A 21,607-nucleotide genomic window follows, 5' to 3' on the forward strand; every position below is an offset into this window, starting at 1 on the left:
CCACATTGATGTGAAAATTAAATTCTGTGGTTGTAGTTTCCTGCCGTCTGAAATTTATCTCGCACTGAAGTCAGTCAAGTTATGTGACTGTTACGCAACCGTTGTGTGTGTGTTAGTATATGTGTATATAGTTTCGTTTGGGAAGTTGATGGATAAATGTATATACTTGTTAAGCGGGTAGCAGATGACATTGCGTAGCAGTTGTTTTACTTTTGTTGTCTATTGTCAGGCGCTCATTGATGCGGAAAAACAACAATGATTAGCTCTCCTTAGAGATCAGGTTTAAGATGGCCACCATAGCTCTTGGGGTTTTAAGCCATTGCCTCCTGTTGCACCCAGGCTCTGACAGCAGCCTACTGCACACCTTGCTGCCGTTGCCATACTACAACTTGTCCTGGCCGCTCCTGGAGATTTTCTTCAACGGAAGAGGAAATCATAGCGGATGGCTAGTGACAACATTGTTAACGGGTTTGTGGTGATCTCAGAGGGCAGGGACTGCCGCCTTTGTGTGCCCTGCTAGGTACATGTGTGATTCCCACTGCCGTGTCCTCCTGGTGCATAGGGAGATGGATGGCTGTCTAATATGAGCGGGTCGATGTGTCATCCCTAACCACTTTCTGTTTCTTTCTAATGACCGTGACCGAGTAGTAGACTGCTCTCTATTTATGTCTAAAGCTATAACCTTGGTTGCTCCATCCATAGCTGCCTAGGCATATTCGCTCGCCCTCATCTTGCCAGCATAGTGTAAACGTACTAGGTGTCTGGATAGGCTGCTCCCCCAAATTACACTGCATAATGCCAGCCAGAGGGGCAGCACCCCCCACAGAATGCTCTCGCGCTCTTATCCGAAATTGGTTTTGCTTTGCCGGACCCCGTAATAGTTGCTGCTTCCTATATGTTTCCTGTTTGCAACCGGCAATGTGGAGTACTCAGATCAGATTAGAACCTGTACTACTAATATATTTCATGACCTCGTCTGTTAAGTAGAAGAGTACCTTATTATGGCACATTTATAGCACCTACAGTACGCTGTTCTGAAGAAAGAGATGTATTAATTAATACACGTAGCAGATAATACTAGGAGCAATTCATAGTGCTGCTCTTTACCTCTGCAAATTTCAAGCCGGCTCAGAGAGAGAGGGAGTGAGCAAGTAACCCCCTCCTTTGTGGCTTTGCTCACCCCTTCCCCCATCCAGTCCCCCTGGCAGGGAGCTCAGCAGCACCTGTCCCACTGTCTCAGTCCCAGTGACACCAACAGCCCTGCGTCATATAAACATGTGTGAGAGAGAGTTGGAAGGAAGGGGTACTATTAGAGAGGGGGTGGCATTTTAACACTCATAAGTAACTAACTTACCAGTTAACTTCAGTTGTATGTATTACACTAATTGGAGTACTGTTCAACTTTTCATGCACATTCTCTTCAAGTTGTAATATGTTAAACATACAGTTACATGTATTCCAACCCAATACATGAGCAACATTACTTTACATCTGGCCTAGAAAGGAATGCAGTAGGTGTAACATGTCTAAAAATGAATGATGCAACAAGGACTTGGCCTAAGCATTTTTTATCATGTGGTGGACACATCTAAAGGCCCCCATACACGGTGCGATAGCACAGTGCAATGCGATGCCTGCTCCCGCGGGGATCACACAGTACAAAAAGTATGTGCTGCACATACTTTTTGTACTTCCCGCGGATCGCATGCCATGCGATGCGATCTAGCCCATAACGCATGCGATTCTCGCAGTGCGTATGGGCACCTTTAGGTTTATTACTTGTTTGTGTACTTTTAGAGGAACCACAGTCTTCTTCAAGTAACTCATATAACATTACATTTATAAAATGATTATAGGGCTGTGTACCCATGGTGCGATTTGCACTATTGATTTTGACTGAAAATCAATAGAAAGTTAGTTCAAATTGCACCGTGGTTTGCCGCGCCGATCACGATTTAATCCTGATGCGCGGAATCGTAATCTAAAGAAGGAATAGACTATGCAGCAAAGTCTGGTACTTGTTTCCTAGCACGGCCACACCGATTAAGATCGGGGTGATCGTGCTGAAAAAAATCGGGTCGATCGCATCGCATGCGATTTGGTCGCATGCGATGCGATCGACGCGACCGACCGATTTTTCACCCGATTTTTTCATTAAATCCAATGTAAATTGGGTCCCTGGGACCCAATTTTACATTGGATTGAATGAAAAAAATTCCCAACCCCCCCAAATTCAAGCGCGTAAACCCCACCCCACGATAGACGGCAACCCGAAGCGTGGCGAGCGCAGCGGTACGCGTCCTCCGACCTTTTCATGCCCTACTATCCACTAGGGCGTGGAGTGAGAATAGAATAGTGTGGCGAGCGCAGCGAGCCCGAAGCGTGGCGAGCGGACGCGGATACCTTCAAAGGTAAACGCGTCCCTTCGCGGGCTTCACAGCTGTCCGCGTCGCCACGGACACCTGTGAAGCCCGCGAAGGGACGCGTATAACTGTGAAGATATCCGCGTCCGCTCGCCACGCTTCGGGCTCGCTGCGCTCGCCACACTATTCTATTCTCACTCCACGCCCTAGTGGATAGTAGGGCATGAAAAGGTCGGAGGACGCGTACCGCCGCCCCTCGCGGGCTCGCTGCGCTCGCCACGCTTCGGGTTGGCGTGTATCGTGGGGCGACGACGGGGACATTTTTAATGTGAAATGGGTCATATTGACCCATTTCACATTTTTTGACATTTTTACACCATTTCAATGTTAAAAATTTTTTTTACATTGAATCCTATGCAAAAATCGGGTGCATCGCGTCGCATCGCGTCGGGACCAATGTTAATGGTCCCGACCGACGCGATGCCCCCGATATTTTAACTTCCCGACAAGATTTCAATGTTAAAAAATTTTTTAACATTGAAGTCAATGGAAATATCGGGGGCATCGCGTCGGTCGCGTCGGGACCAATGTTAATGGTCCCGACCGACGCGATGCACCCGATTTTTGTTTCCTAGCCGGCAAAATGGACCTGATTTCAAAAGAAATCGGGTCCATCGGGGTAATCGTGTCCCTTAATTAAGGGACACGATTACTTAAGATTGTGGCCGTGCTAGGAAACAAGTACCCAAAGTCTTTTTCTACTATCTTGGAATTAGGGCCATGCTGCTCAATGCAAATTTGGTGCTTTCACACCGCACCACGACACAGGTTGATATTTCATCAACACAGCAATAACCCAGGTCGAGGATGCGGTGTGAAAGTGCTACAATTCCTTCCTGTCATTAAAATGTAAGGTAGAAGCTGATTGGCTAGTACTTTACCGCTCACAATTTTATCTCCAAGCTTTGATAAATACCCTCTTAAATGCATACAGTAAACCATTTGTCAGGAGTACAGAATATGTAAGAATGTCTTAACATTTACATCCTTGAGCCAGTACTTTACATTTTCTATATTCATTTAGTACTTTAAACAAAGTATATATAAAAGCTAAAAAAAAATGTATTCAATGAAATGCCATTAAATGGATTGTTCAAATTTGGACAAAATTGGGGTTTATTTACTACCCGGCATTTACAAATATCAAGTTAAATATTAAATACAAAGTATAAATAACATTAGTTATTTGTTAATTTACTTTGGAGTGCAATACAGTATGCATCTCCTGATATACTCTGTGCTGCTGGGGGACCCTGCTACTGCCACTATATCACTCTGTGTGTGGGTTCCTGCTATCCCCATTCCCCTCCTCAGATCATGTCCCTGTCATGCAGCGCTGTCATCAATGACATATCATGCATGTCCAGATATAGTCTGTGCTGTTTCCCCACCCCTAGGGGTGTTCGGGTTGTGTTACCCCCACAGTATTTGTTCCCAGATTGTAAGTCAGATGTGTGCCAAGTTTGCTGTCTTCTGATATACTAATATCCCTTTCACACCAGAAATGCAGAGACAAACCCGGGAATTACATTCCTGGGTTGGGACCCATTCACACATGCTTTTGAAGCAAGGACAACCCGGGTCGGTACCTTTCATACCAAATTGAAAATGTCTCCATTGTGAGACTAATATAGGAATTCTATTCTAAACCCGGGTTGACCCTGCATTCCTATCAGAATATCATTGAAAATGGCCTTTTTTAGGCCCACATTAGATTATTGATTATTAATAATTAAGACACAAAACATTTGTAGTGTTTTAATCCCACTTCCTCCATACCTTGAAAAAGGGCCATATTACAGGCTCGAAACGCGTTGGTAGGAGGAACAGCGTCTGTGCACCTTGGGGACTCCAGTGTCTTTTTTCATCTGACACCCACTCTCGTCTCAATCCCGGGTGAGTGGGAAGTGGTGGACTGGTTCCTTTTGGACCCCCTCAGTGCATTGACCCTTTTTTATTGGCTTTTGCCATTTTTTAAAATTTTATCTGCATTTTTTATGGATTGTTTATACCTGCTGTGACCCGAATAAAAAGTTTTTTCACTTATCTGGATCCGAGTGAATTGGGCTATCCGCCGACTGACCAGAGTGAAAGAAACCTTTTGTGGACCATAGGGCACAGATACAAGGTGAGCTCTAATCTGTTTAGAGTGAAAGGCAGGAGAGAGATTTGGAAAAAGAAACCTTTACGTGCCTATAGGGCTTTGCAGAGAGGTCAGTTACAGGGGGTTAATCCCTCGTATGTGATCTATTTGCCCTATCCTCACCCTCATATTGGAGTGACGTCTACCAGGTTCCAGCTTGGGGAGACCAGTAGTATAGGACAGCGCAAGAGTTTTCATCATTTTGTGCTTGGATATCGTGTTTTGGGATTGGTAATCCCTGGTGCATACCTTGCTGCAGTCCTGTGGCGCAGATCATTTAAACAATTTGTTGTACTTGTAGATTTGTTTACCACTGTTTAATAATCAGCTGCCTTAAATGTTTGCTCATCGGGGACAGAGATGTGTCCTGGTCAAAGATATCTTTGGTCCTAGTGATCAGTGCGATTTGGTTGATGATAATATGGAAGGAGCAATGTATAAATTAGAAAAAGCTCTCCTAAAAGATGGGAGATTGTGGTGGGAAATCACCTCGCTAGAGAAATACTGCTCTGAGAAATTAATTCCAAGGGGTTTACGAATAGATAAATCACCTTCCTTTGAAACAGAGTCGGATGACTTTAAAAAGGAGTGGCTTAATATTCTAGATTCGTGTTCAATTAAGCTTATGGAACTAATCATAAAATACAAAAATAAAGAACTCAGAAAAAATGAGGACTTAATATCCACATATAAATCATTAGTGGACCCACACTCCAAAACAAAAGAATTTAAAGAAATAGAGGAAAGGATTACTAATAAAATTGAGAAAAATGAGAAGGACCTTAGAAACAAAAAAAGGAAAAAATATCTAAGAGATGTTGAGGACTATAAGATAGGTTCACAACATAATCCACCCAATAATATCAAAAAAATCACTAAACCTCCAAAAACCAATCTGATAGATATCAATATATCCACACCTAAAATTAGAAAGAAAAAGGAAGCAGTACAAACTCCCTATCGCCCCAAATGGACTAATAAACAAACACGCCATGATAGGAATTATGATAATAATTCTCAGTATAGATACAATAGGAGGGAAAATAGGGACCCCTATAGATCTAATGATAGGAGAGATTTCCGCCCACAATATCAGAGAGGAGACACAAATGATTGGAGATCACATAATCAGGTTGAAACCCCACCAAATAGAGGGGGACATCATCATTTTTTAGAGAGAGGAGATCATCCATCCAACAGATGGTAGCCCAACCCAATAAAAAGAGAAAAAGGGGCAAACGTGGTTCTGGTAAATCAGAATCATCCAAACTGGCTAAAAGAGAGAAGAAAAAAAGTAAAAGTAGAACCCTCACCAGTATACCTGATAATAATGAGGCTAATCAACCAGTAGAAATACTAGGTAAAAACAAAATTTATAATCTGAGTAGTTATACCCTGAATGAGGATGAGTTGAATGTCCTACAAAGGGGTCTAAAATTTGCCCCCGATAACAGGATTAATGATTTTGAGGTGTTCATAGATTTGCAAAAATTTGTGCGAAAATTAACACTTAAAAGATTTTTTGAGGATAAAGAAAGCATTAACCCCCAATCAACAGAATTAGATAGTGATAATTTCTCTGTGTTCAGAAAGAAATCTACATTCTTTCCGAAACATAAAAAAGGTTGTTTCGTTGAAACTTTTGAACGGTTAGTCAGAGATGACTTGGAAAAAATGGAATTTAAACCCAATAAAAAAGTAAACATGTCCAAGAAAGAAAGAATGGCAATTAAATCTTTGAGGGAAAATGCTAATATCGTGGTTAAACCCGCGGATAAGGGGGGCAGTATTGTGGTCTTGAATACCAGTGATTACAATAATGAAATCATCAGACAGCTCGAGGACAGAGCAACATATAAAAAACTTAGAGGTGACCCCACAGAAACAATTAACAAAAAACTAGAGGTCTTCCTAAATCTATACACTAATAAAGGTGTGATTGATGAAAAAATTAAGGAATATATTAAGATTGAAAATCCTTCTAGACCTGTGATTTACATCCTTCCTAAAGTGCACAAATGCCAAGAGAGACCGCCCGGCCGCCCAATTGTGGCGGGCACTAACTCTGTGTTGTCTAACTTGTCACACTATCTAGACAGTATATTACAACCTCTGGCACAGACTAACCAGTCTTACCTTAAAGATACTATAGCCACTCTTAGTATCATGAATGAAATTACTTGGCAATCTAATTATACACTGATTACCTCAGATGTCACATCGTTGTATACTATTATTAGCCATGAATTGGGTTTAAAAGCAGTGTCCTACTTTTTGGATAAAGAGGATATGTCGGAGGATAAGAAGAGATTTGTGTTGGAGGGCATCTCCCTTATCCTCACTAATAACTATTTTTGGTTTTCAGATACTTATTATCTGCAGCTGATGGGCACAGCTATGGGCACCAGACTGGCACCTAGCTACGCCAATCTTTTTATGGCGTGGTGGGAGGCGCAGTCCGTATGGGCTGGGCATCCGCATGGTGCCAGTCTGGTGCTCTGGCGTCGTTACATCGATGACGTCATCATGGTCTGGCAGGGGGAGGATGAGCAATTGAAACTGTTCTGTGACCATTTAAATGACAATGAGTATAACATAAAATTGTCTTTCACAATAAGTAAAGAATCAGTGGATTTTCTTGATGTGACGTTTTATGTTTAAGGATAATCAACTAAAGAGTAAAAATTTCGTCAAAAGCACTGACTGCAATTCATTCATAGGAGCCGATAGTAACCATCACTATAATTGGCTAAAAAGTGTGCCCAATAGCCAATTCCAACGCATCAGTCGGAATTGCACTGATGTTATAGTTTATGATGGCCAGGCTAAAAATCTGGAGGATCAATTTTTGAGTAAAGGTTATGATAAACAGATGGTTGCCAGGGCAAAAAATAAGGGGAGGGATCTACTTTCTAATAGAGGTAGAGAACCGAACCCCACCAGGCCCAGGAACACAAATACCGATGTGGCATTTATAACCCAACTCACTAGCCAGCATAAGCAATTTGAGCAGATTATCCGCAAGCATTGGCAAATTCTTACCAATGATCCTCTTCTCAATAAATATATCACTCACAACCCCAAGTTTGTGTACAGAAGAGCAAGGAACCTTAAGGATAACATTGTCAGCAGTGCTATTAATACACCCACACCATACAACCCCATTAAATCTAAAGGGTTTTATCGATGTGGCACATGCAGTCTCTGCAGATTATGCAAAAGTCCAGTGTCAGTGATTCAACAGTACCAATCCACTTCCACTGGTAGGGTATATAACATTGAAGAATTTATATCTTGCAATAGCAAATATTGTATTTACCTGCTAGAATGTGACTGTTCTAAACAGTACATAGGTAAAACCAAGCGAGTTCTGAAGGTGAGAATGGCAGAGCATGTCAGAAACATTAAGAAGGGCCTGGAGTCCCATAATGTTTCTGCACATTTTAAACAACTACATGCATGCGATATCTCATATCTCAGATCTTTTTGTGGGATCCATACTGTAAAAACCCACTGGAGGATAGATAACAGAGATCTTAGGCTGTCCCAACTAGAGATGAAATCCATATATGATCTCAAGACCCTCGAACCGAGAGGGATCAATATGGATTTCGAACTCAAATGCTTTTTGTAAATCCATGTATTATTTGTGATGGGTACCTGGTTATCTGTATATTAACGCAGTTTCTCTCTATTTTCTGTATGATTACCGGTAACAATGGATACCTATACACCACGATCGTATGTTTTGACGTTACCATGGCAACCTGACGCACGCAGTCAATGTGAGAGACTGGCTGCGTTCCAACTGATAAAACATGGGCGCCCTCCACACTTCCGCTTGCGTTCCACGGACGTCACATCCTATAGAACCAGGAAGTAAGAGACGGATCAGATGGATTCCGATACGTCATATCCGGTTTCAGCGCAAAATCAACCTGGCTGACATCTGACTTCTAGCCGGTTTCAGCGCAAAATCAACCTGGCTGACATCTGACTTCTAGAGATTTAGAAAACACGGAAGAAAGAGAGTCGCCTCAAGATATTGTTGATGCATATATTGTTATATATCCATGTGGTTGCCAGCTGTCTATTTGTTTTTATTTAGGATACGTGTTAGAGATAGCACTGTCTTTTTGTATTAGCATTATGTTGTATTTGCTATTGGGAAATCCGGTACATGTTTTTATTGCAGTCGTTTTTAGGTTAATCAGGACAGGTATATATACCTGTTCAGATCCCACTTCCTCCATACCTTGAAAAAGGGCCATATTACAGGCTCGAAACGCGTTGGTAGGAGGAACAGCGTCTGTGCACCTTGGGGACTCCAGTGTCTTTTTTCATCTGACACCCACTCTCGTCTCAATCCCGGGTGAGTGGGAAGTGGTGGACTGGTTCCTTCTGGACCCCCTCAGTGCATTGACCCTTTTTTATTGGCTTTTGCTATTTTTTAAAATTTTATCTGCATTTTTTATGGATTGTTTATACCTGCTGTGACCCGAATAAAAAGTTTTTTCACTTATCTGGATCCGAGTGAATTGGGCTATCCGCCGACTGACCAGAGTGAAAGAAACCTTTTGTGGACCATAGGGCACAGATACAAGGTGAGCTCTAATCTGTTTAGAGTGAAAGGCAGGAGAGAGATTTGGAAAAAGAAACCTTTACGTGCCTATAGGGCTTTGCAGAGAGGTCAGTTACAGGGGGTTAATCCCTCGTATGTGATCTATTTGCCCTATCCTCACCCTCATATTGGAGTGACGTCTACCAGGTTCCAGCTTGGGGAGACCAGTAGTATAGGACAGCGCAAGAGTTTTCATCATTTTGTGCTTGGATTTTGACCTTATAAAACAGGCCATTATTTTTGTAAACTTTAGTGAAAAGTGCAAAGCAAACATCGGCCATTGTAAACAACTAACCTGCTAAATGCACAGGCATATAAAGTGCAGCATATAAATAAAAAAATAACACCCTAAAAACCCAACCTCCCCCCGCCCCCCTAAATGAAAAATGTGCACTAAAAACAGCCATAACATTTAAAACTGCCTATTGCAATTGCCTGTATACAGGGTATTCAGGCGAGGATGGTGGCGGGTTAGGAGGCTCTTGAATACGGCGGGCAGCTATGCTCAGGGGCAGTAGGGCCTTGGTTAGCTGGGTGCATGTTGTTACCCACAAAGCGAGGCAAGATGTGTTCCAGGAACTGGAATTGACGGTCTTGGTAGCTGTGCAAGATGCGCTCTTGGTTTCCCATTATCTGCGTTACGAAGGATTGCTGCAGCTCTCTTTCCACCTCTATGAAACAGAGTTGCCGGGCATCCTCCTGTCGCTGCATGTTGTTGTCCATATCTCGAAGTTCTTCACAGAGCACCCTGGTCATTTCCCGTGCCGCGAGCTCTACTTTGGTGACTTTGCATTTCCGCTGGGGAACTGTATATACTGCAAGGAGAGTAAAAGAAGGAGAAAAAGGCATAAGAAAAAGCAGTGGTGTGATCATATGTGCTTGTGGCCTCCTCCCATCTACACTTGATACACTCTGCGACACCAAACTTTGCGGCGGATGGTTATGGTGTCGTATAGTGCAGCATTACTGTATATTGGAATGCAAGGGCTTAGGACATTAAAGCAAGGATAAATACTTACTATTGGTGCGCATCACAGGGAGAGCTTTCTGGGGTGTCGCCTGTGGTGTTGCGGGCACAACACTCTCATGGATGGTGTCAGCATCTGCACTGGTGCCGGATATGCTGTCATCTGCGTGGTTAACGGAGGAGTATAAATCGGGTTTATCTGTGAGTAGTATCTGTGATGTTGGGCCAGATTGGGTACTGTCCATCGACTGATTGTCATCATCAACCACTGTTGAGAGAGTGGCCGAGCTGGAGGATGACAGGCTGATGGGGTCACTCAGCGCAGTGTTTCCAAAACATGCTGTGCACAGCTCATAAAAGGGATTCGGTATGAATTCCCGACAGGGTCAAAATCCTGAATGGGTCAAAATACCGACATTTAAAATCCCGACAGGGTAAAAATCCCGACATTTAAAATCCAGACAGGGTCAAAATCCTGACATATAGAATGTACAGGTGAAACAGTGTACATGACTTTCGGTCGACAGGTGCGAGGTCGACATGGGGTTTTTTTCACTTTTTTTTACCCGAATGTCGACACAGTCGACATGGACACTACTGGAAGTGAACCGTTGCGCTCGGCACACTATTTTATTCTCCCACCACGCCCTAGTGGATGGTAGGGCATGAAATACCACCTGTCGGCACTTGTCGGTTCAAAAAACAGTAAAAAAACCCATGTCGACCTCGCACCTGTCGACTAAAAGTCATGTAGACGGTTTCACCTGTACATTCTATATGTCAGGATTTTGACCCTGTCGGGATTTTGTCCTTGTCGGTATTTTTGACCCATTCGGGATTTTGACTGCATCCCCATAAAACAGGGGTGTGGAACCTTTTTTCTACCAAGGGCCATTTGGATATTTATAAAATCCTTCGGGGGCCATATAAAAATGATCAATATATTCATGCAGGCATTATACACACGGGCAGCGGCATATACATGTGGGCATTATACACACGGGCAGCGGTATATACATGCGGGGATTATACACACGGGCAGCGGTATATACATGCGGGCATTATACACAGGGGCAGTGGCATATACATGTGGGCATTATACATACGGGCAGCGGTATATACATGCGGGCATTATACACACGGGCAGCGGTATATACATGCGGGGATTATACACACGGGCAGCGGTATATACATGCGGGCATTATACACAGGGGCAGTGGCATATACATGTGGGCATTATACATACGGGCAGTGGAATATACATGTGGGCATTATACACACGGTCACCGGTATATACATGTGGACATTATACATACGGGCAGTGGAATATACATGTGGGCATTATACACAGGGGCAGCAGAATATACATGTGGGCATTATACACACGGGCAGCAACATATACATGTGGGCATTATACACACGGGCAGCGGCATATACATGTGGGCATTATACACACGGGCAGCGGTATATACATGTGGACATTATACACACGGGCAGCGGTATATACATGCGAGCATTATACACACGGTCACCGGTATATACATGTGGACATTATACATACGGGCAGTGGAATATACATGTGGGCATTATACACACGGGCAGCAGCATATACATGTGGGCATTATACACACGGGCAGCGGCATATACATGTGGGCATTATACACATGGGCAGCAGAATATACATGTGGGCATTATACACACGGGCAGCAGCATATACATGTGGGCATTATACACACGGGCAGCGGCATATACATGTGGGCATTATACATACAGGCAGCGGCATATACATGTGGGCATTATACACACGGGCAGCGGTATATACATGTGGGCATTATACACACGGGCAGCGATATATACATGCAGGCATTATACACACCAGCAGCGGTATATACATGTGGGCATTTTACATACGGGCAGTGGCATATACATGTGCGCATTAGACACTGGGGCAGTGGCATATACATGTGGGCATTATACACACAGGCAGACGTATATACATGTGGGCATTATACACATGCGGACATATGCATAACAGTTCTGCCCACCACTGCAGAGACACCAGGGCTGGCTAATTAATGCGCAGCAGTGTGAGGGTGATATGGATGACTGACAGATCCAGGGGTTGTCATTTATTCATAAAAAGTGACAGTGTGGCGGAAGGGGGGGGGGGGATGTCACCCCCAAACAGGGTTATGTGATTATGTCTGATAATCAGACATAATCACATTTACCTGTTTGGGGGTGACACCCCCCCCCCCCCTTCCTCCACACTGTCACTTTTTATGAATAAATGACAACCCCTGGATCTGTCAGTCACTGGGGAAAGGAGGTCGGCATGAGTGAGGTTGGGTGATTGGGTGAGAGGAGCAAGAGGCAGCTAGGGAAAGTGATGAGCCGGAAAGCAGCATTTACCTTTTTACACTGAACAGTTATTACTGTAGCTCCGGCTTCACAGGGTAATGGAGGCTGCTGTGGCTGGTGGACTCTGTCCTCTCGCAATGCTCCTGCCCATGCAATGCATGGCAGGCGCATCACAGCACTCGCGAGAGGATGGAAGTCCCTGCCGCCCGCAGTGATTGGCGGGCGCGTCACCTCAGCCCACAGTGATTGGCTGGCGTGTCTCCACAGCTCTCCCCCTTATCTCGCCGGGCAGGCGATCGGGCGGCGCATCACCGCTACAGTTTGACAGGAGGGAGGGTAAGCGGGTATGTGTGTGGGCGGGCTGGACAAACTGGCTGTGGGGGCCGCCGGAGGTTCCCCACCGCTGCCATAAAAGATCCAATCTTGCCTTGCAGCCCCACTCTTATTCCAATTGCGGTCATGTATGTGGTTGAATTGTTTCTTCAGCCCCTTCAGCTTGTTCACCACTTGCTGCTGGCTGCGGACGAAGCCCCGCAATGCTAGGACCTTGGCAATGTTGTGGTATATCTGGGCATCCTTCACAGTGCCTGTAATCTGGTCCTGGATCTCCTCTTCCCCTCTAATGCTTAATAGCTCCCTCACCTTATTGTTTGTCCAAGACATGGCAGCCACACTTGCAGGGGTTAAAATGCACTTTTGCCGACTTGCAGGGGTTAAAATGCACTTTTGCCCACAGTACATGCACCCTGTATCTCCCTGCACGCTGTATGCTGCCTCTGGGCATGTCTGTGAGCGTCTAGCACAACAGGAAGTTGCCCTGCTAGCAAATCAGCGTTAGCTGACATCAGCAGAGACAACACGGGAAGCAGGGACATGTCCCAGCACCTTTCACACCAGCCAGTAGTCCGGGAAGGACCCGTAAGCAACCCTGCTACTTAGCAGGGTTGGATTGCCGGCAAATTATCCCGGTATTTTGTCCTGGGAACCTTTCACACCAGCGCTAGTACCGGGTTGTTCCCGGACTCAACCCAGTAATTTAGGCTGGTGTGAAAGGGGTATTACTCTGTGCTGCTGTCCCACCCCTAGGGGTGTGTTACCCCCACAGTGTTTTTTTCCCAGTTTTTAAGTCCTATGTGTTCCAAGTTTGGTGTAAATTGCTCCAGCCATTCCAGAGTTATGCTGTCTCCTGGTATACTCTGTGCTGCTGTCCCACCCTTAGGAGAGCTAGGGGTGTGTAACCCACACAGTGGCCCTTATTCATATCTGATCGCAGTACAAATTTGGACAAAACCATGTGCACTGCAGGTGGAGCAGATGTAATATGTGCAGAGAGAGTTATGTGCTGAGAGAGTTAGATTTGTGTGAGTTATTTTGTTTCTGTGCAGGGTAAATACTGGCTGCATTATTTTTACACTGCAATTTAGATTTCAGTTTCAACACACCCCACGCAAATTTATCTCTCTATATACATGTTACATCTGCCCCACCTGCAGTGCACATGGTTTTGCCCATTTTGAGAACAAAGTTGTACTTCAGATCTGAATAAGGGCCAGTGTTTGTTCCCTGATTGAAAGTAATATGTGTACCAAGTTTGGTGTACATTGCTGCAGTCATTCCGGAGTTATGCTGGAACATACATATGAGCGTACAGCAATAATTGTGTTTTTTATTTAATAAAAAAATTAAACGCAATTAATTTAGGAGTTGGAATCTTTTTAGTTATCTCCACGGATTCGGCATGAAAAGCCGGCATTCAAAATCCCGACGCCGGAATCCCGAACGCCGAAATCCCGACAAGGGGGGGACGTGGATCGCCCCCCCTTGCGGGCTTGCTGCGCAGCGGGCCCGGTGCCTCGCTACGCTCGGCACACTAATTTATTCTCCCTCCGAGGGTGTCGTGGACACCCATGGGGGGAGAAAGTGTCGGGATTTCGGCATTCGGGATTCCGGCGTCGGGATTTTGAACGCCGGGATCCCGACCGCCGGGATTTAAACTGCATCCCATCTCCACCATGTTTTAATACGCTCATATACAAATTTTTTATATATTAGATAAGCTGGAGTACCCGGCATTGCCCAGGATTTTAAGAATGTTTGTTTACTAAAATCAATTTAGATATTAAACACAAAGTCTAAATCCGGAAGCTCTGGCAACAGCATAAGCTGTGCGATAACATTCCCACTTTGCATTTCTCTCTTCCTCAGATTCTACAGCACTGGCCACAGCATAAGCTGTGCAATCACATTCCAGTCTTCTAAATCTATTTTCTTGAGATCCACTGTCTGAGAAGATTGTTTATTTGCTGCTAATATTTTATTCCTTGTAAAAATGTTTTTATTTCCACCATATCTAGCTCTTTTCTTTGGTGCCATTTTATTATTTCAACTTCATGCGTACAAGAAAAGAAAAGAATAGTATATTAAGGAAGATAATATGTGGAATGAAATATAAAATTGCACAACTGCTAACACGTTTCTAAATCAAAACATAGACAAGTGCATGCTCGTATGTAAAATTTCACGATCTTCGCTTAGTTTTCAAAACAATAGAATATTGTGAAAATCATTTCTTAAGTAATATTGGCAGCAAATAAAGTTTGTTTACATACAACCTCCTATTGCGAAGTGTCATTTGGTATAGTCAGATACTGCTTTCACATTGCAGAAATGGGTAATGACACGGTATTCTTAAATGGGACTTTAAAACGGGTCTGAGCCTTGAGACCTTTCACATTGCAGGTGAAAACCGTTTTAAAAATCATTTAATACCATTCAAACATTCAACCCGTTTAACCCCCAAGGGACAAGTTTCAAGCCATTGAAATAGAGCTGTTCAAACTGCCAAAAAAACGGCTTTAAAACGTGTAGGACTCTGCTTTTTAACCGTGTTGAAATACCGGTTAACTTTAACCGGTAAATCAACTTTGGCACTTTCACATTGCAGCCTTAAACGTTTTAAAATAGAAAAAAACGTCAATATACCGTTTTAAAAGTGCGATGTGAAAGGGGTAAGAGAGAAGAGAATTCTGGCAAAGCCTCATACATAATAAACATTAAGATCATGACAAAACATGACAACACAAAATGCTCTCTCCGAGGCCCTACCCATATGCCATGAGGACCCACAATGAATATACAGCAAAAGTTGTGGTTTTTAATTAATTAAAAATTAACAGTAATTCGATTTTTAATTTCTCTACCGTCCAATGGGATACTGGGCTTCACTACTATGGGGATTGAGACCTCCGCAGGAGAGACAGGCACATAAAAGAACTTTCAGTGTGGGTGCACTGGCTCCTCCCCTCAATCTCCCTCCACTAGTCAGTTTTGAAAAATGTGCCTCAGGAGAGGCAGTGCTTCTGGATGCTCCAGAGTTTTTTCCACATTTATTTTCAAGTTTGTTATTTTGGGGCGCTGTAGTGACCACACAGCTGTCCTGCTTCGTGGGTGTCAGGGGAAGGGTCAGTCCCCGACCTCTTCAGGTGCAGAGCTGACCCTGCTACAGGACAATCCAGTCCTGCGTGGGACTTGTCACCGCACAGCATTGCGCTGTAGCGAGCAAGTCCCCTAGCCGCCGCACACCCCTGACAGGTCTGAAGACATCGGTGGTGAGTACAGGCTGGGGGTCCCACAAGGGGTCCCCGCAGCCATTTCTAGTGCGGCAAGACGACGGCTAGTAATGGCGGCTCTCCAGCAGGGACCGCGTGAACACCGCGTCTGATAACTGGCATAGGGGTGCTGCCGCTGGACCACCAGGGACACCCCTCAGGGTATAATGTATGATATATATATTTTACACCTTTAATAATGTCAGTATAATTATATGTAAGCGCCAGCTCCGTGTAAGGGGGCGGGGCTTCACTCAGAGCGGGACCAAGCTCTGCTGGGCGCGCGCTGTCACTTCCTGCTTCTTCACACGCTGCCAGACTCCATTACAGGGCTCCTCACTGGCGTGGTGGATCCGGGTACTTGCAGCACGGCAGAGACAGCAGGTTTTTATAGCGATTTAGCGCTGCTGCGCTATCTAGCTTAGTCAGACACTGTGTTGTTTATATCACTGTGTTTAGCGTTACCAGCTCACCCAGATCTGTGAGTTCAGGTTAAGGGTGCACTTGGCTCCCCAATTGCTCTGTTTTTCCCCACTGTTTAGTTACAGACACAGCATAAAGCAAGCACATAGTCTGTTTTCACTCAGAGGAAACACATCCAGCAGTGTGTGCACGTGTGTGACTGCGTGGGGGTTGTGTTTGTTACTACAGACATTGTAGTACTATCTCATCATGGTGAAAAAGTTCACTTGTATGGTGTGTAGCACCAAGTTTGTGCCCAAGTCACAGTCCCAGGTTACTTGTGAGGCTTGTATGTCACCACAGCCCAGTAGTGCTGACACCCAGATCAGTGGGGTTCCCCCACAGCTTGCGGGGCAATCGCAGGCAGACGAGCAGGAGCCTGCGTGGGCCTCCAACATAAAGACCTTGTTGGATTCTGTGGCTTCACAGCTTTCCACTAACACTCAGCAAACGCAGAGGGTTCAGAGGGAATTGTCCATGTTATCTGCCAGGGTGGATATTCTTCATACCCAAAATGTACCTCCCCCGCCCGCACAGCCTCAAAAGAGGCAGGCTACTGCTATGGATCCTGACACAGATGAGGACGATGAGGACATATTGGAGGAGGGTGAGGAGCAGGGTCTGCAGGAACCAGCTCCTGAGACGGCAGTACATGGTCCCGAGCCCCTTATCAGGGCCATTAGGGATGTTTTAGATCTCCCTGTAGAGGCATCCACAGAAGGAGATCCTTTCTTCATGACTCAGAAGAAACAGCCAGTGTACTTCCCTGAGCAGGCAGAGTTAGAAACTGCTTTCAGGGCTGCATGGCAAAACCCTGATAAGAGGTTTACTCTTTCAAAAAGGTTCACAAATGCACAATGCCAGCAGGGGCACGAGAGGCAAGTTTAGGAAGCCTAACACCTCCAACACCCAGGACCGTCCAAATGCCGCGACTTCCTCTAAGCCTGCAGCATGACGGGGTTTTCCCGCCACGAGACTCTCTCGCGGTGGGAGCGCGATTGTTGCATTTCAGCCATGTGTGGGACGCCTCGGGTCTGGATACCTGGGCCAGAGGTCTCATTTCTCTAGGTTACAAGCTGGAATTCGACAAACCCCCTCCCAGACGATACTTCAGGTCGGCACTTCCAGCATCCCAGGAAGATCAGGTGCTCCTTCAGGGGGCCATTACCAGGCTGCTTCAGTCTCAGGTAATTGTACCGGTGCCAGTCACGGAGCAGGACCAGGGATATTATTCCAACTTATTCCTGGTACCGAAGCCAGACGGCTCAGTAAGACCCATCCTGAATCTAAAGTCACTGAACCTCTTCCTGCGCGTGTTCAAGTTCAGGATGGAGTCCTTGCGCTCTGTGATCGCCAGCCTAGAAAGAGGGGAGTTCCTGGCCTCTATAGACGTCAAAGACGCCTATCTACACATTCCTATCTGGCCCCCACACCAAATCTATCTCAGGTTTGCCTTGGGGAACGACCATTACCAATTCCGGGCGTTACCTTTCGGCCTGTCGACAGCCCCGCGGGTTTTCACAGAGGCAATGGCGGAAATGATGTCACTACTCAGGCTCCGAAGGGTGAATGTAGTGCCATACCTGGACGACCTGCTAATAAAAGCAGGGTCGGCGGAGGCTTTAAGCAGTGCTCTCAATCTGTCCATACAGGTGCTAAGAGACCACGGGTGGATCCTAAACATGCCCAAATCATCGCTGGTTCCAACCCAGAGGATGGTTTTCTTGGGCATGATCCTGGATACATCAGACCAAAAAGTTTTTTTGCCGATGGAAAAGGTCACTGCAATACAACAGCTGGTCAGGGAGGTCCTACAGTCACCTCTGGTACAGATCCATCTTTGCCTCCGGCTTCTAGGCAAGATGGTGGCTTCATTCGAAGCAATACAATTTGGCCGCTTCCATTCCAGGACCTTTCAATTGGATATTCTGACAAAATGGTCCGGCTCCCCCCTGCAGATGCGCAGAAGGATTGGCCTTGCAACAAGAACCAGGATCTCGCTACAGTGGTGGCTAGATTCATCCAATTTGTTGGCAGGCAGACGGTTCCAGATCCAGGACTGGATTCTGGTAACCACGGACGCCAGCCTGAGGGGCTGGGGAGCTGTGACACAGGGAGTCCGCCTACAGGGTCGATGGTTTCCACTGGAGTCAGGCCTTCATATCAACAAGCTGGAGTTGAGGGCGGTCTACTATGCCCTGTTACAGGCAGCTCCATTGTTACAGGGAAAGGCAATCCAGGTCCAGTCGGACAATGCCACCACTGTGGCCTATATAAATCGGCAGGGTGGTACCAAGAGCATGCCTTGCATGAGAGAAGCGTCAAAAATTCTGTCCTGGGCGGAACAGAATGTCCAGGCCCTGTCTGCCATTTTTATCCCGGGGGTCGACAATTGGGAGGCGGACTTCCTGAGTCGTCACGATCTTCACCCGGGAGAGTGGGGCCTTCACACTCAAGTGTTCAATGCCATAGTGGATCTGTGGGGGCTCCCTCAGATCGACCTGATGGCTTCACGATTGAACCACAAGGTAGCAATGTACTGTGCACGGACCAGAGACCCAGGGGCGATAGCGGTGGACGCTCTCACCTGGACCTGGGATTTCCAATTGGTGTACCTCTTCCCACCTCTCCCATTGTTGGCTCGGGTGCTAAAGCGGCTCCGGCATCAGGGGACGGAGGCCATACTGGTGGCACCAGACTGGCCAAGAAGGGCCTGGTACGGGGACATTCAGGCCATGCTAGTGGAAGACCCGTGGCGTCTGCCCCTAAGAGAAGACCTGCTCCTCCAGGGCCCGTTCGTCTTCCAGGACTTACAGCGGCTACGTTTAACGGCCTGGAGGTTGAGCGGCAGATCTTAGTCCACAAAGGTCTCCATCCCTCTGTCGTCACTACAATGATAAAAGCCAGGAAGCCGGTGACGGCTGCTCATTATCATGTAATATGGCGCAGATATATTGCCTGGTGTGAGAAGAATGACTTGCCTCCGGCCAGTTTTCGATTAAACAGTCTGCTACGTTTCCTTCAGGCTGGCCTGGATAAGGGACTCAGATTGGGTTCCTTAAAGGTCCAAATCTCTGCACTATCTGTGTTTTTTCAGAAAAAGATTGCGGCCTTGCCGGAAGTGCAAACCTTCTTACAGGGGGTGCTGAGGATTCAGCCCCCCTTTGTGCCTCCCACTGCACCATGGGATTTGGAAGTAGTTCTTACTTTCTTAAAATCAGCCCGGTTTGTTCCATTGGAAGAGTCTGAGCTGCGACACCTCACTTGGAAGACTGTTGTTTTGCTGGCTCTAGCTTCGGCCAGGAGGGTGTCCGAGCTCGGGGCCTTATCTTATCGGAGCCCTTACCTTGTGTTCCACAACGATAGGGCGGAACTCAGGACTAGACCACAATTCCTTCCAAAGGTGGTGTCAGGGTTCCACCTAAACCAACCTATTGTGGTTCCTTCTAGCGCGACACACCCAGATATACCAGATACCTTGGATGTGGTCCTCACCCTTAAGGGGTATGTCAAGCGCACAGCTAGGATCCGTAAGACGGACAGCCTGTTTGTGCTTTATGATGCGCAGAAGAAGGGTTTACCTGCTTCAACGCGTACCATTGCCAGGTGGATAAGATGTACTATCCAGCAGGCTTATGCATCAGCTGGTTTGTCGCTTCCTTTTTCAGTAAAGGCTCATTCAACCAGGTCTGTAGGTACCTCTTGGGCGGCTGCTCGAGGGGTGTCGGCAATGCAGCTATGCAGGGCCGCAACTTGGTCAGGGCAACACACATTTGTGAAGTTTTATAAGTTTGACACCCTGGCCAGGGAGGATTCCCAGTTCGGGAATGCGGTTCTACAGCAGAATCCGCACGTTCCCACCCGTTCTGGTAGCTTTGGGACCTCCCCATAGTAGTGAAGCCCAGTATCCCATTGGACGGTAGAGAAAATAGGATTTTGGGTACCTACCGGTAAATCCTTTTCTCGTAGTCCATATGGGATACTGGGAGCCCGCCTCAGTGCGGCTTTTTCTGCTGTCAGACCTACTTTATGGTTAGGCTTATTGCCTTGTTTTCTATAGGATAAATATGACTATAGATTGTTCTAGTTACAGGTGTCCTCTTAAGTTGCTAGGATTCACCTCTTTTATATGTTTTTTGTTCGTTTGGGTGTGCTGGATGAATCTCACCACAATACATTATCACATACTCCTCACATGCTCTCCTTCGGCACAGTTTTTGCATTAACTGACTAGTGGAGGGAGATTGAGGGGAGGAGCCAGTGCACCCACACTGAAAGTTCTTTTATGTGCCTGTCTCTCCTGCGGAGGTCTCAATCCCCATAGTAGTGAAGCCCAGTATCCCATATGGACTACGAGAAAAGGATTTACCGGTAGGTACCCAAAATCCTATTTTTTATTAGTTGCCTCGACCGTGTTTTAATATGGTCGAATTTAAAATTTCACGCTCTTAACTGTGGATTTGTACCCATAGCAACCAGAATATACTTGTTTATTTAGCACCTTCTAGATAATATAATCTGATTGTTTACCCGTAGCAACATCCGATCTTAAGTAAATAGTGTCTGTTGTCAGGTACCCCCATGAAGCTTAATCTAATGTAGGGTACACACCATAATGATTTGGCCCAAAATGACCCAATTTAGATACAATCTCGACCGATTGTATGTAAATTAGGCAAGTTTTGGGCCATTTCAGATCCGAATCTGATCCGATGCGCGGCCCCTCAGATCCTACCTGCAGCAGATAGGCTCTGTAAACGACCATTCAAGTGAGTACGGGTCGTGATCGGATCAGGACAAGATCATGAGCGGGTCGCACGATCTGCATCGTTCTGGTGTGTACTGGGCATAACACCCTAAACATTACTGCAATGCAGAGTTGGCAAACTGTGAGAAGAGTTGTCAGTGAATGGAATGAAGTTTGCTGAGGAATCTTCAAGTAGGGTGCCAGTGTGTAGCTAAAGTTCCCACCTGGTATGTGCCTGTCTCTAATGTGGATGTGCCATCTCACTTTTTTAGTTG

Source organism: Crinia signifera, chromosome 1 (assembly GCF_055691185.1).
Source record: "Crinia signifera chromosome 1, ASM5569118v1, whole genome shotgun sequence".
NCBI lineage: Eukaryota > Metazoa > Chordata > Amphibia > Anura > Myobatrachidae > Crinia > Crinia signifera.